This window comes from Chrysoperla carnea, chromosome 2, assembly GCF_905475395.1.
Source record: "Chrysoperla carnea chromosome 2, inChrCarn1.1, whole genome shotgun sequence".
In the NCBI taxonomy this organism is placed as follows: domain Eukaryota; kingdom Metazoa; phylum Arthropoda; class Insecta; order Neuroptera; family Chrysopidae; genus Chrysoperla; species Chrysoperla carnea.
The window spans coordinates 80,738,355-80,751,596 of NC_058338.1; positions in this window are offsets into that span (position 1 = coordinate 80,738,355).

A 13,242-nucleotide genomic window follows, 5' to 3' on the forward strand; every position below is an offset into this window, starting at 1 on the left:
CACCCTTTATGATGAGTGCTAGAAGCCTAAAGAAAATCACCTTCGTTATTATTAAAAATGTTTGGCAGAACAACAAATCCACACACATATAGGAACATGAAACATGTAGAGAGCAAAAAAAACTAACTTTGTGTGACTTTAATATATTTAACGAACGACGCGTTACTAATGGAAACTCTCATTTTTGGTGGACAAACGAACACATATACACTCTTGAACGCATATGCAGAGAAATATAATAAATATAATGTATACTGAAAAAGACGTTTACGAATAATGGTTGTTTAGTAGTGTGTTACAGTGACACCTGTTTGTCACAGGCTTAAATTTTATTAAATATTCTAGCTGATTATTTAAGGACGTTCATGCGTGTACCTGTTTCGCTGTGCGTTCAAAGGGAAACAGTATGTATATTTTAAAGAATTTTAAATTAGTAGAAAATAGAACTTTTTTTAAAAATTCTATTAAAAGTTTAAATAATAGTTAACTAGTAAAAGTTTCAAGTATGGTTATCGATATAATTTTTGAAAAATATCGATTTATATTTTCCATTTAGTCTCATGTTAAACCTTACTTTTAGTCACTTTTTAAACTTAACATTTAATGAAATTAATTCGATAACAGGATATTTTTCCTGTTTTAAATCATAGAAAATCATTTAAACTATCGCTTTATCATATTGTTTTTAATTTCTCTACTAATATCGTTGACGCATGAACGTCCTTAAGAAACATTTAAATGTTCAAAAAAAATTTAAACCCAAGTTATTCGTTGTTTATTACATATACCGTACGCATATTAGATACGAAAACAATCCTTTTTTTTCTATTTCTGTTAAGTTGGATTGTCGTCGAGATTATGGCTGCCATTGAAGTAGTAACAACTGATGCAATGAGATACATTCGAACTAAAAAAGTCTGGTAATGAGTGTTTCCGTTCGAATAACTATGGGGCGTATACTCGGCGAAGATACGAAATGAGAGATTGGATGGGAAGTTGGCTGTATTTATAGAGATATTAGAAGTACAATGTCACAAAAAATTAAAATATCATAAATATCCTTCTAAAACAAATTAAACTTTGATAAGAACATAATAATTTGAGCTTTTGGTCATTCTTTTCTAGTGCACAATCTACTCCTGGAACTACATATGGGGGTAATTTCCCGTGCTAAGCAAAAATATTTCGAAACTAAAAATATTGAATACGGAACTGTAAGGAACTACAAAATTTGAATGTCCAAAGATAGCATAACACTTCAGAGTAGCAACTGGAAATGGAAACAGAACGTTCCCGAATGCACTAGAAAGTACCCGAATTTAGACTTTCTACGAAGGATATCTTAAAACATTCAACTAATATTGAATTTCACGAGTTTGATTACTTAAAGGCACTACAATATAAACAAAAAATTCGTAGCGAATTCCCTCTTAAAAGATGAAAGGGATTAATATATATGGAGATTCACTCTTAAGAGATCGAATATTGCACTTTTTATTTGTCAAGAATTTTTATTTCGAAAACTAAGCGTCAAGCAAAAAAAACACAAGAGTACTCTTTTGAATAAAACTAACCAAATAAAAAAAATAAAATAAAAATACATTTTTAATTTTGAAAAAATTCAAAATTTTGTGCTTTGCACCTCCTCCCCTCCCCAATTAACCCCTTGTTTATCTTTCGATTTTTCTCACTAACAAACTTGGCCTTTCAAATACCAAAACCCTTCTTGATATCAAATTTTATTCAAATCGGACTAAAATTGCGACCGCTAGACACATTAACGTATAAATACACATTTTTAACTATTGTCATTTTTGATATGTATTAGGTATGATCGATAAACGTTATTTCAAGATCCATTATCAGTTTAAAAGCGATAACTCCATTTGCTTAGGAAATTCGCTAAAAGGCATCTTATGGCCTTTCTGTGGGTTCTTCCTGTAATGATTACTAAAAATTCTCTCATTTTTTCAATAATTATTTGCAAAAATACGATTTCTAAGTTTTATGCTATGGAAACATGTCTACGGGAACACTAGAAGACACTTTGCGTATTAATTTTTTTTTTTTCAAATCATTCAATACTTTTTTATGAAAAGAGGAGAGCTATACTTTCTACAAAATCATCCAGGAATCCATTATAGTTTAGGTAGAGAAAATAATCTACCTTAGAATCATTTTATTTTTATGTAGTTTCACTGTACCATGTTTACTAATGCGTGTATAGGAGTCGTATATGATTGAATTGTATGTATTATATTTGTCTATCACTTAAGCCTTTCAGTCAAACCAGAGCGAGTACGTACAATAATAGTGTGTAGGTGTAGGTAGAAGGTACATATTCTACAGTGGTGGTGATGTGTGATCCATTTATCCTTTTCGAGAAAACGTCAAAGTGATGCCATCCTAGTGAATATTTAAGAATGTGATAGACTATATGTTCTATTCGTTTTATAATCGAGCGAGCAATGTTATTAAAGTGTAAATAACACAACTCCAAAATACAGGGTGGATCTATTATGGATAATGGATCGTTTTTGAGTTAACCAAACCAGGACCAAATTCTCTGGTTTGTAATAATACTCTTTTTAGATCCTCAGCGATAGAAAAACACTATAAATTAGAAAGTCAATCTTCATAAAAAGCTGACATTTTTTACTTTTTTGAAAATGCTAAGCTTTTGGAAAAATATACCATTATTGCATTTAATCGAAAGAAAACAAGCTAACTACAGAAAAATGCATTATCCAAAAGATGGCAAAGGCAATAGAAGCTTGTGCCCATTACTTTGACATAAAATTCTAGTTTATATGTCATTTGTCCTTCATCTACAAGTGGTCTTTAAATTTTACCGGGGCTTAAAAGTTATTAACACAGACGGATGATATTTATTGTCCTTGATAACTTATGTCTAAAAACTTTTTCTAAGCTAAGCTTTCTTTTTAAAGCTAAGCTTTTCAAATTAAATTTATTCTTTTTCCTTTTTAGGATTTAAATTGACTTTTAAAGCAATTCGAAGAAGTAGAGATCCAATATCAGAACATGAACTCCGTAAAACTCTGCGACTTCTGTGCAAGTTATTTTTAAACGAGCTTTTAATAGATTAAAATGGTCCACCCTGTATGCTGGGCTCGATTCGCGCAAAACATATGTGTCAGAAATCTGAGAGACAAAAAATATTATTTATGTTCTATTAAGGGATTTTTTAACCGACTTCAAAAAAGGAGCAGGTTCTCAATTCTACTGTTTTTTTTTTTTTTAATGTTTTTTTACCTCAGAACTTTGAACCGATTATTTCATTTGAAAGCTGGTGCTTCCTAAGTGGTCCCATTTAAATTTGGCCCAGTTCTGACAATGGCATCCATGAGAAAACCATATGGGTCTTAAATTTGCAAGTATGTGTGCGATAAATGGACGACTCACGCCAACCGATTTTTTTTACTGAAAAATTAGTAACTGTACCTACTCCAGATTCCCTAAAAGATAAAAATTTTTAACAAAAACCGACTTAAAAAAAACTATTCTAAAACAAATGAATATGCACTACAAATTAAAAAAGTAACAATAATAAAAGGTATAATAATCATTGTTATTTTTGGAGTCAGTGTCAGCCAAGTAAATGTAGCAAATTGTTCTGTTACAGTTGTTTCCTTGGCCAACACCGACTCCAAAAATGATAATAATTGTAACTACATTATATTATTGTTATTTTTTTACTTTTTAGTGCATATTAATTTGTTTTAGAATAGTTTTTATACCATGTATTATGAAATATATCATAGTATATTAAGTTTAGTCCCAAGTTTGTAACGCTAAAAATATAGATGCAGCGAAAAACATTTTGGTATAGTAGGTGTTCATAGAATCATTTAATTAGCCCACTTTTGGTTGTCCGTCCGTCCGTCGGTCAGTCAACAAGATATCAAGCTGAAACAGCGCACTCAAGGCGTTAAAAGTGAGGTCGAGTTAGTAAATGAGCAACATAGTTCAATTGGATCTCGGATTCGTAGGACCCACCTTGTAATACGTTAGAGATAGAACAAAAGTTTAAATGTAAAAAATGTTCCTTATAAAAAAATAAACAACTTTTGTTTGAAACATTTGTTACTCACGGGGGCACACAAAATATGCAAATTTCATCGTATGTACTAATATGGAATTATCAGTTATGTATGTGTGACATGTATGTATGTGTAATGTGATAGAGTAATCAACACTGTCTATACATGGTATTTCAACAATTTACTCAATGAATGGTTTGTTTCCATTTGTTTTTTTTTATAGTGTTTTTATTTTGTTTTAATTAAAATTCTCCAAGCAAAAATTTTAAACTAAACTGGGATAAAGTTGGAAAAGTTCTACGTTTTTTTACGATTTTTACGATTATTTTAAGTATCGTCAAAATCGGAGCCATGACGCAATTTTCAGATTAAAAACCGGTCTAAAATTATTACAGTACATGTTATTTGAATTCTTTAAATCATTTTTGTATAACATCTTATTTCGAGTATTAAATAACTTCTAATATTTTGGTTGGCACAATACGATCTACATATACGAGTACGTATGTGTAAATAATGTAACAAACAATGTTGAATTCAATCCCTTTGAGTATTACGCATGTACAAGGTATCTTATATAATAAATTATTCAGTGATTAAATCATTAGTATTACCAAGATTTGAATAATAAATTTAATATCATTAATATGTAATCATCATGCTTTGTTTATAAATATATTAATTATTCAAAATGTACATACATAATTTAACCCTTTGTCGCATACGTACCCTACTTACATACCGAAAATACAATAAATAAACCCTTAAAAATTTAAAGTTAAGAAATCTCTTTATATTATAAATGCGACAGTAAGGATGTTTGTTTGTTCCGCTTTCACGCTTAAACTAGCGAATTGTTTTTAATGACACTGTACGGCAATATAGCTTATACTTCAGAATAACACATGAGCTATAATTTAAAAAGATATATTACAAAAAAATTAATAAAATAAAATTTAATCTTACATTTACTATTTTAAAATTTTACAGAAATCTGTAATTTATGATTCAAATTGATGATTATAGATGGAGAAGATCTATAATCATCATTTTGAACCATAAATTAAAGTCTTCTGTAAAAATTTAAAATAGTCAATGTCAAACCATTCATGGGCAACTATTTGATACACTCAATGAATAATGACTCTTTTACATTTTTTTATTGCAAAATTGAAAACTGTGTATATCAAGATAGGTGGAGGCAATAAAGCGGTGCTTTTTACTTTTAAGCCCAATCAAACGGGCGGGTATCAATCTGATACAATATATTATTTTAACACCAATTTTGAATATACATACTTTTGTTAAAAAAAAAAGTCATTTGTTTTTTGTTTATCTATACTGTTGCAATAGACAAATTTTTAATAGTTTAAATCGACAGATCAGTTATTAATTACAAATTCTGGATTAAGGTAGTACGAGCGCTAAGGTTAGTTTAGACTTGTGGTTGAAATTACTTGCACCTTATATTCAACTTTGATGACGAATTTTGTTATAACTTCATGAATGTAGACTAAAGATACGACTAAAATTTTTCGATATTTGCCTTGATTTTGAAATATTGAAAACTTAATAATTAAATAAAATTTTCAATTTTCGATATTTTGAAAATTAATCCAAATATCGAAAAATTTTATTCATACTTTTCGTCTTATATTGTCAAGTTATAGCATAATAAACCATCAAAATTGAAAAAATACATTTCTTTGAATTTGTGTCCACACTATCGTGCTCATACATCCTTAATAAGTCGGGCACAACAGGTTTGTTTTTGTTTTCAATAATTTATTAAGGTTTTAATTTTAATTTAAATTGCTTTTTTTTTTTCTTTTTTTTTTAATTTGCCTACTTTTGAAGTCATTTATTTATTTAATTAATCGGGCAGCCCTTCTGAAATTTTCAGAATTGATTTAGACTTCGTCCAAAATCAAGCTTTAATCCAAAATTACCCTGGAGCTCACACATCCCTAAGAATTCAATTTTCTGAAAAGCTAAGGAATATATTTAGAAGATGCTACAAATTTACTTCGCTCTAAAGACTGGAACTAGAGGTACCTATAATAATGAGTCCACATTTTCTCATGAATCATCGCTTATCATGAAGTATTTTTTCATACAATCTAGATAAAATATTGAAATAGATATTTACGGGTATATTACGAGCATAGATATTTGGTCTTAAATTCTACAAGTATGAAAGAAAAGTCGTAGGCTCAGAGGCAAAACCGGACAAACAGAGACAAAAACCAACTTGCGGTGGAAGGCTGGAGAGCTCACTGAGAGAAAAGAGTTAAAAAAATATGTGTTCGCCAACAACCCAAAAGGGATGACGACTAGTCTTTTAAATTTTTGTTTTTTTTTTTTCAGATTTTTTCATGGTTTTGATGTGATAGAGTTAATTTGTTTCTACTTCTGCTACAATTATCAATTTTGGAACTGTATAGAATATAGCAAACTAGTTTGAGAGCAACGATAGCAAAGAAAAATATTCAAGCAGCTCATACACTACTAGGTAATTTTTACTTTTTTTAAGCTTTGAAGTCATGATACAGGAAAATTTAAACAAGAAAATCAGAATTTTTTATTTGAAACATCAACGAATAAGATAGGTACTTATAGACAAATAATATACTTGTTGGATTGCCCTTTTCTATAAAAAATTTATAAAAATTACAATTTATTCTACTATTCAATTACTGGCATGAATGAGAGTCTCATGACATTTCTAACTTTTAAAAGCTTACTGTGTAACATAAACAGTTTTGATACCTAAATAAGCACACGTCTTTTGGAAGAATTGGCCACAAGGCAAAAATTTGTAGAAGCGTAGATAATCTGACAATATAAGAAATAAAAAACACTATTAAAAATTATACGGGTTACAGCAAAAAGTTAATCATGTGAACTTTTCAATATAGTGGTGTATTCGCATTTTTAATTGTTATTTTGACCGATAAACGACAAAACGGATATCTATAGTGAGACTCGCTGAAAATGCAACGAAATAAACCATTTACAGGTATAAAAAGTTTGCTCTCAAACTTAAACAGTCCAATTCTCTCAATAGTGACATTGCGAAATATTGTTGGATCTCTTAAGGACTACGCTTATACAAATTTCAGATTTACACAAAAAAATCGTGTATTTGTTGATTTTACAACTTTAAATTATTCTTGTTCGTTCGTAAGTGTTCCTTACCAGAAGAAAATTTTATAGAATTGAATTTTATTAATGGACACTTGAGGTTATTTTTGAGGTGAAAATGTCGTTATAAAATTGAATCAGGAACTTTTAAATAAGACAAGCCTAGTAAAAGTAAAACGTAAAGGTATATTCCAACCACTTCTTCATATATTATTATTAATACAAAGTTTAAATAAAAGTATTGTATTATTATATCATTCAAGAAATATATGTACGATATTTACAGCAATAAACACACACATACATACATACATCTACATAAAGTCTTGCAAGTTTATGATCCATTTAATGTAATATTAAACTTGACATGTGAAAATTATCTCCATCTCTTTCTCTGTTTTTCATTCAACAATATACATAATATACAAAGGATGTCAGAAAAATTTATAACTTAAAGATTGATTGCAAAAATATCTTCTTTTTATAAGTCCATGGAAAATTTTCATTAAATTAAAGCAGCAAAAAAAAGGCTCCGCTCGGATAACCATCAAATATCTTATATTCAAAACCACAATAGCACACTAAAAAAACGTTTCTAATTTTCTAAAAATCTCAAGATTTTGTTTTCTTTTTGAAAACTTTTCCCTACCACTTAGTAAAACCTTATCGTCAAGTTTACGCACATGTTCTGTTAAATACTCCTTTGCTAACAATCTTCGGCCGCAAAATATATTAATATTTTATTTCCAAAACAATTTGTGGAAAATTATCGATTCGATTTTTTAAATTTTAATGAAATTTAATTCAATCAACGACAACAGAAAGGCGTCAATAAAAAATTTACAAAATATAAAGTAAAAAAACGCCATAGCACGCAAGGCTAAGTGATGTTTCTTGCTTTGACTACTGGCTGGAAGGTTGCGGGTTCGAATCCAAGCAGCGGCAGTTTGAACTAAAATAGATAATGGGGCGGTTAATTGATCACACTGTCCTTGCTTGAATAACCAACTCCACCCACATCATAAAATTAATTGTATATTCGGATGTAGTTTAACAAATAAATAAAGATTAAAGAAGAGGGCTGAGCCTCTGTTATGGATGAGTATTATTCTTATCAATATTATTATAGGTACCATGTATATGAAACATACCAAGGTATACTAAATTTAGTCCCTAGTTTGAAATGCTTAAAAATATTAATGCTATGAATAAAATTTCGTGGTCATAAATCACCTAATTATTCCATTTCCGGTTGTCTGTCTGTCGTCTGTCCGTCTGTCATCACGATAGCTCAAAAAAGAAAATGGATATCAAGCTTGAATTTTTATGGCGTGCTTAGGGCGTAAAAAGTGAGGTTGAGTTCGTAAATGAGCAACATAGGTCAATTGAGTCTTGTAAAATGTTAGAGATAGATAAAAAATTTAAATGTAAAAAATGTTCCTTATGTAAAAATAAACAACTTTTGTTTGAAACGTTTTTTCTTAAACATCACTGTATAACCGTGAGAGCGCAAATTGTATAGTATGTATTATATGGGAATATCAGTTATATATGGTTGACATGTATGTATGTGTGATGTGACAGAGTAATCAACACAGTCTATACATGGTATTCCAACAGTTAACTAAGTCAATTGTTTGTTTTCACTTGTTAATGATATTAGCATTATTTCCTTGTTTATGTAGTATGTATATCTTTACGTATAAATTTAAGCTGCGATATATTTGCGTACTTTCCTAAACGAAGATAACAGATCACCCATTTGAATAATCGTGGTTTTTCAATTCGAGTATAATACAGACTTATAGAGCAAATGTCATGGGTTATTGGAAATCAGTTGTCACAAATCAACTCCTCGATTTAGTTGTTACGGAATTTGAAATTTAGACCATATATTTATTATTATTTTTTTTTATGTATATATTTTTTTTATTTGTGCTTAACCACTAAGGTCATATACTTAGTTTCAGCAGGTATTATATTGCAATACAAAGATATAATCTATATTAATAATCGTAATTAAAGAGGATTGAAAATATAATACATACCAAAAGTTCAGCCCAAGTCAAGCCAAGCGCCTTTACCAACTGGGCCATACGTGTTATTTTTTCTACTCTACATTACCTAATTTTTTTTAAAATCATTTAATTTATACTTGATTATTTAATTTTGTATACAAATTTAAACATCAAAGTCTTTCAATTATTATTGATGTTGCTTATAACTTAATAGCGTAAACTATAAAGGCAAATTACTTGTTAATTGAAGAGAGTTAAAAAACGATAAACGTTGACAATATTCTTTAACCATACTGTATAAGAAAATGTTTGATGTGAATATAAACAAATTTCAAATATGTTTACGTACGTTTGTCTGAGAGTTAAAGGGTAAAACTATTACTCTACACTGCTCTGCATGACTACATCATACATATATATACAAGGTTACTAAGATGAACATCATCCATCCATCCCGTTATCGTACTACTATGGTTTATTCTATGGTAAGTAAGATTTGAGTATGAGGAAAGTCGTATAGAATATTTCAATTAGATATGGAATGTATATCTTTCTGATTACTTTAATAACAATGAACAGTAATAAAAAATAGTTTTTATTTATTTTCTATTATTTTGCTGAAGATAAATATTTATATTTTATATTATCCTCCAGAATTTAAATTGTGTATTTAAAAGTTTCCTATGTACTTTGTAACTAGACTTTTCCCATTCAATTCATAAATTTATTTGTCCTAATAATATGACAGTAATAAACTTCTAAATACTGACATCGAGTCAAACCATTTATTATAACTTGATTAATTGTTAAAAGGTCAAATAACGTAAGTTTTGAAAAATGATTAACGAAAGTCATCATACAATGCTTTGTCGACGTATCCAATAAGCGATCATTCTGCTGCAAAACAACCTGGAGGTTTAAACAACGTGTCTAGAGTGTTACGGTAGTAAGAGCACCAAGGTAATTTTAGATTTAGGGTTGAAATGTTATTTTCAACTTTGATGATTAATTTTGTTATCACTTCATAAATGCAGATGAAAGTAAGAATACAATTTTCCGATAACTGCCTTGGTTTTCATAATATCGAAAATTAAATAGTTAAACAAAATTTTCAATTTTCGACATTTTGAAAATTACTCCAGATATCGAAAAATATATTCTTACTTTTCGTCTCAAATTGTCAAGTTATAACAATTCACCATCAAAATTTAAAAATATATTTTTGAAATTTGTCTCCCAACTACCGTGCTCATACATCCTTAATTAGTCGAGCACAACGGTTTTTTGATGATTTTTAATATGATACATACATCGTTAACTAAATATTGACAAATATCTTGTTTAGTAATCTTAATTAAAGAAACTTCAATGGGTTGAAAAAATTGCAGTCTGTGTCTAGAACTCGAATGGCCTAATTGGTACAGCGCTTGACATGAATCCAAGAAGTCCGGGTTTGGGTTCTGGTTCGAGTGTATTTTTTTCAATTTTCTTTAATTAAGATTACTAGACAAGATATTTAGTTTACGCTGTATGTATCAAATTAAAAATCATCAATTATAATCGAGAGATGTAAATAAATATCGTATACAGGATTAAAAGTAAAGAAAAACAAAAAGTAATATAATATTTATATTTTGATTTTCAGATTGAAAACAATGGGCTTGCTAGCACTAAGGTCACAAACATCAGAGTAATATACACAGCAGAGACCTACACATAAGATATATTGTATATACAAAGTTTCATGTAAATATGACATACTGAATAACCAAACTGCTATAGGTAGGACTGTACTGCTCTATACTCCTCCATCATGTATTTTCCATATCTGTACAATGTGAAAACATATATTCACAATCATGTAAAATGATTGTTTATAGTGGCATACGAAGTAGTATATTTTATGTTCTTTTGCCTTTACATGTATCTAGATATATATATTTATTTATTTATTGTACAGTTTTGTACCTGTGTGGCTCCATTCATTATACAACAAATATATTTTGACTTGAATATAAATTTAATAAATCTAAGGTCAGTAAATATTTTTTGGAAATATTTGCAACAAGTAAATAAATGATTGTGTAGATGTGGTTTTTTGTGGCCAGGGAGCATTGCTTAAAATTAATAAATATGCAATTTTTTGATTGGTGTTGTAGAAACAAAAATATTGAACAAACAAAGGTAATATTTTTTTGTACGATTTTTATGTTGACGTGTAAAATAGCGTGTTCGTTCTTTGATTTCCGTATTGTCAGCCGTTGGTAATGATTCTTGCATTAATTTTTTATTTACCTTCTGAATACAATAAAAATACCGGTCAAGTGTGTTAGTCGGACTCGCACACGGAAACTTTCCATATGATTGTACAAAATATAACAATTTTAACCCCCTTTTTAAAAACAATATCCTTTTTAACCCCCGAAAACAGGGGTGTTAAAAGTTTGATCGCTATGTGTGTGTATCTGTCTGTCTATCTGTGGCACAAATTTTGATTTATTCTGTTCGTTTGAAATTGAATTGAATGGAAAGTGTTCTTAGCTATGTATCAAGTGCGAGTTTTAGTTTCTATACCTGTAACAACAAAAAGGATATTTATTCATATCCTTCTCGCTCAGAGTTGATGGACTTTGTTTACAAATATTAGTATCATGTTATTTAAATTATCGAATATATTACCCTCCAACCACATTTACAAAATGAGAACATTAGATAGAAGAACTGAAGGGTACAGGATGTCAAAATCGAAAGAATCCGTTTGTTAGAAAATTTTAATACACGGCGCAAATTTGCATGTTTTGGTAAAAGAAATTCCACCTATAACAACGGCAACGAAACTTTTGTTTTGTCTACACAGAAAAATGTGAGGCTATGAAAACGCTGTAAAATAAGAAATTATTTCAAAATACAGCGTTTTCAAATTCATAGACTTCTCTACACCCGTCTCCTTATTTTGTAGGATTCCGATAACGACTACAGTTGAAACGTAAGAAGTTATCAAAATCCGTTAATATAATTTTCAACATACTTAATCGAAATAGCTTCTAAAATCGAAAACAGTAACAAGCCAGAAAATAATCAAGCTTTAAAAAATTAAAATAGTTATTTGAATAGCTATAATAAAGAAATAACTTTTGTATTGTCAAAGGTAAAATATGCAAAAATACGAATACCTAAGATTAAATATGCAATCTTAGTATTTCCTAAATTTACGACAGTTGATCAACAAAAAAATTCAACAAATTAAAATCAAATTAAATTTGAGCTTTTATTGTTCAAGTTATTCGAGATGTGTCAGAAACACCTTTCATCTATAAATAAGTATAAAATAATTTCAATTATAATGTATATTATTAGAATATAAACTTGGAATTTAAGGTAACTAGGTAACTAAGTAGCTACATTATTTTACATACTTTATATACTTAGAAAAGTTTTTGTTTTAATTGAGAGTAATTATTTATGAGTATGTGTTTGCCATAATCTTTATACTTTAATTAACTTCTATTTAAAAACTGTCAAATTTAGTTTTAAGGGAATTTACTGGAAGTAGTCAAGCCTATGCAAAGATGGTGTTTCGTAAACTATTGGTGACAACAGTGTACAATAGTAAGATATTGTATGAATACATATACTCAATAAACACAATCAACTGAAAATTGTTCTTGTTCATTTCTGGTACTTAAAAATAGTCAATTAATGTTTCAATACGGTGTTTAAGAAAAAAAATGATAAGAACCGCTTTCAAGGCATAATTAAGCAAAATTTGCACAATTCTTACATCATTTCTTATTTGTTTTTAAAGGAAAAAGTGCCCAGCAAAACGGGCGGATATCTGCTAGTAAAAAGTAGACAAGTACAAAACCAAAAATACTAATTGTTAGCGTGTTATTTGGCGCGCGTAAATCAGTTCTAACAAACTAAAAGACAAAAAACAGAAACTCTTAAAACATGAAGAAGTTTATGGGGAATTATTTGGTTTACTATGGAATAATCCAAATTTGAATTGCTGATTAATC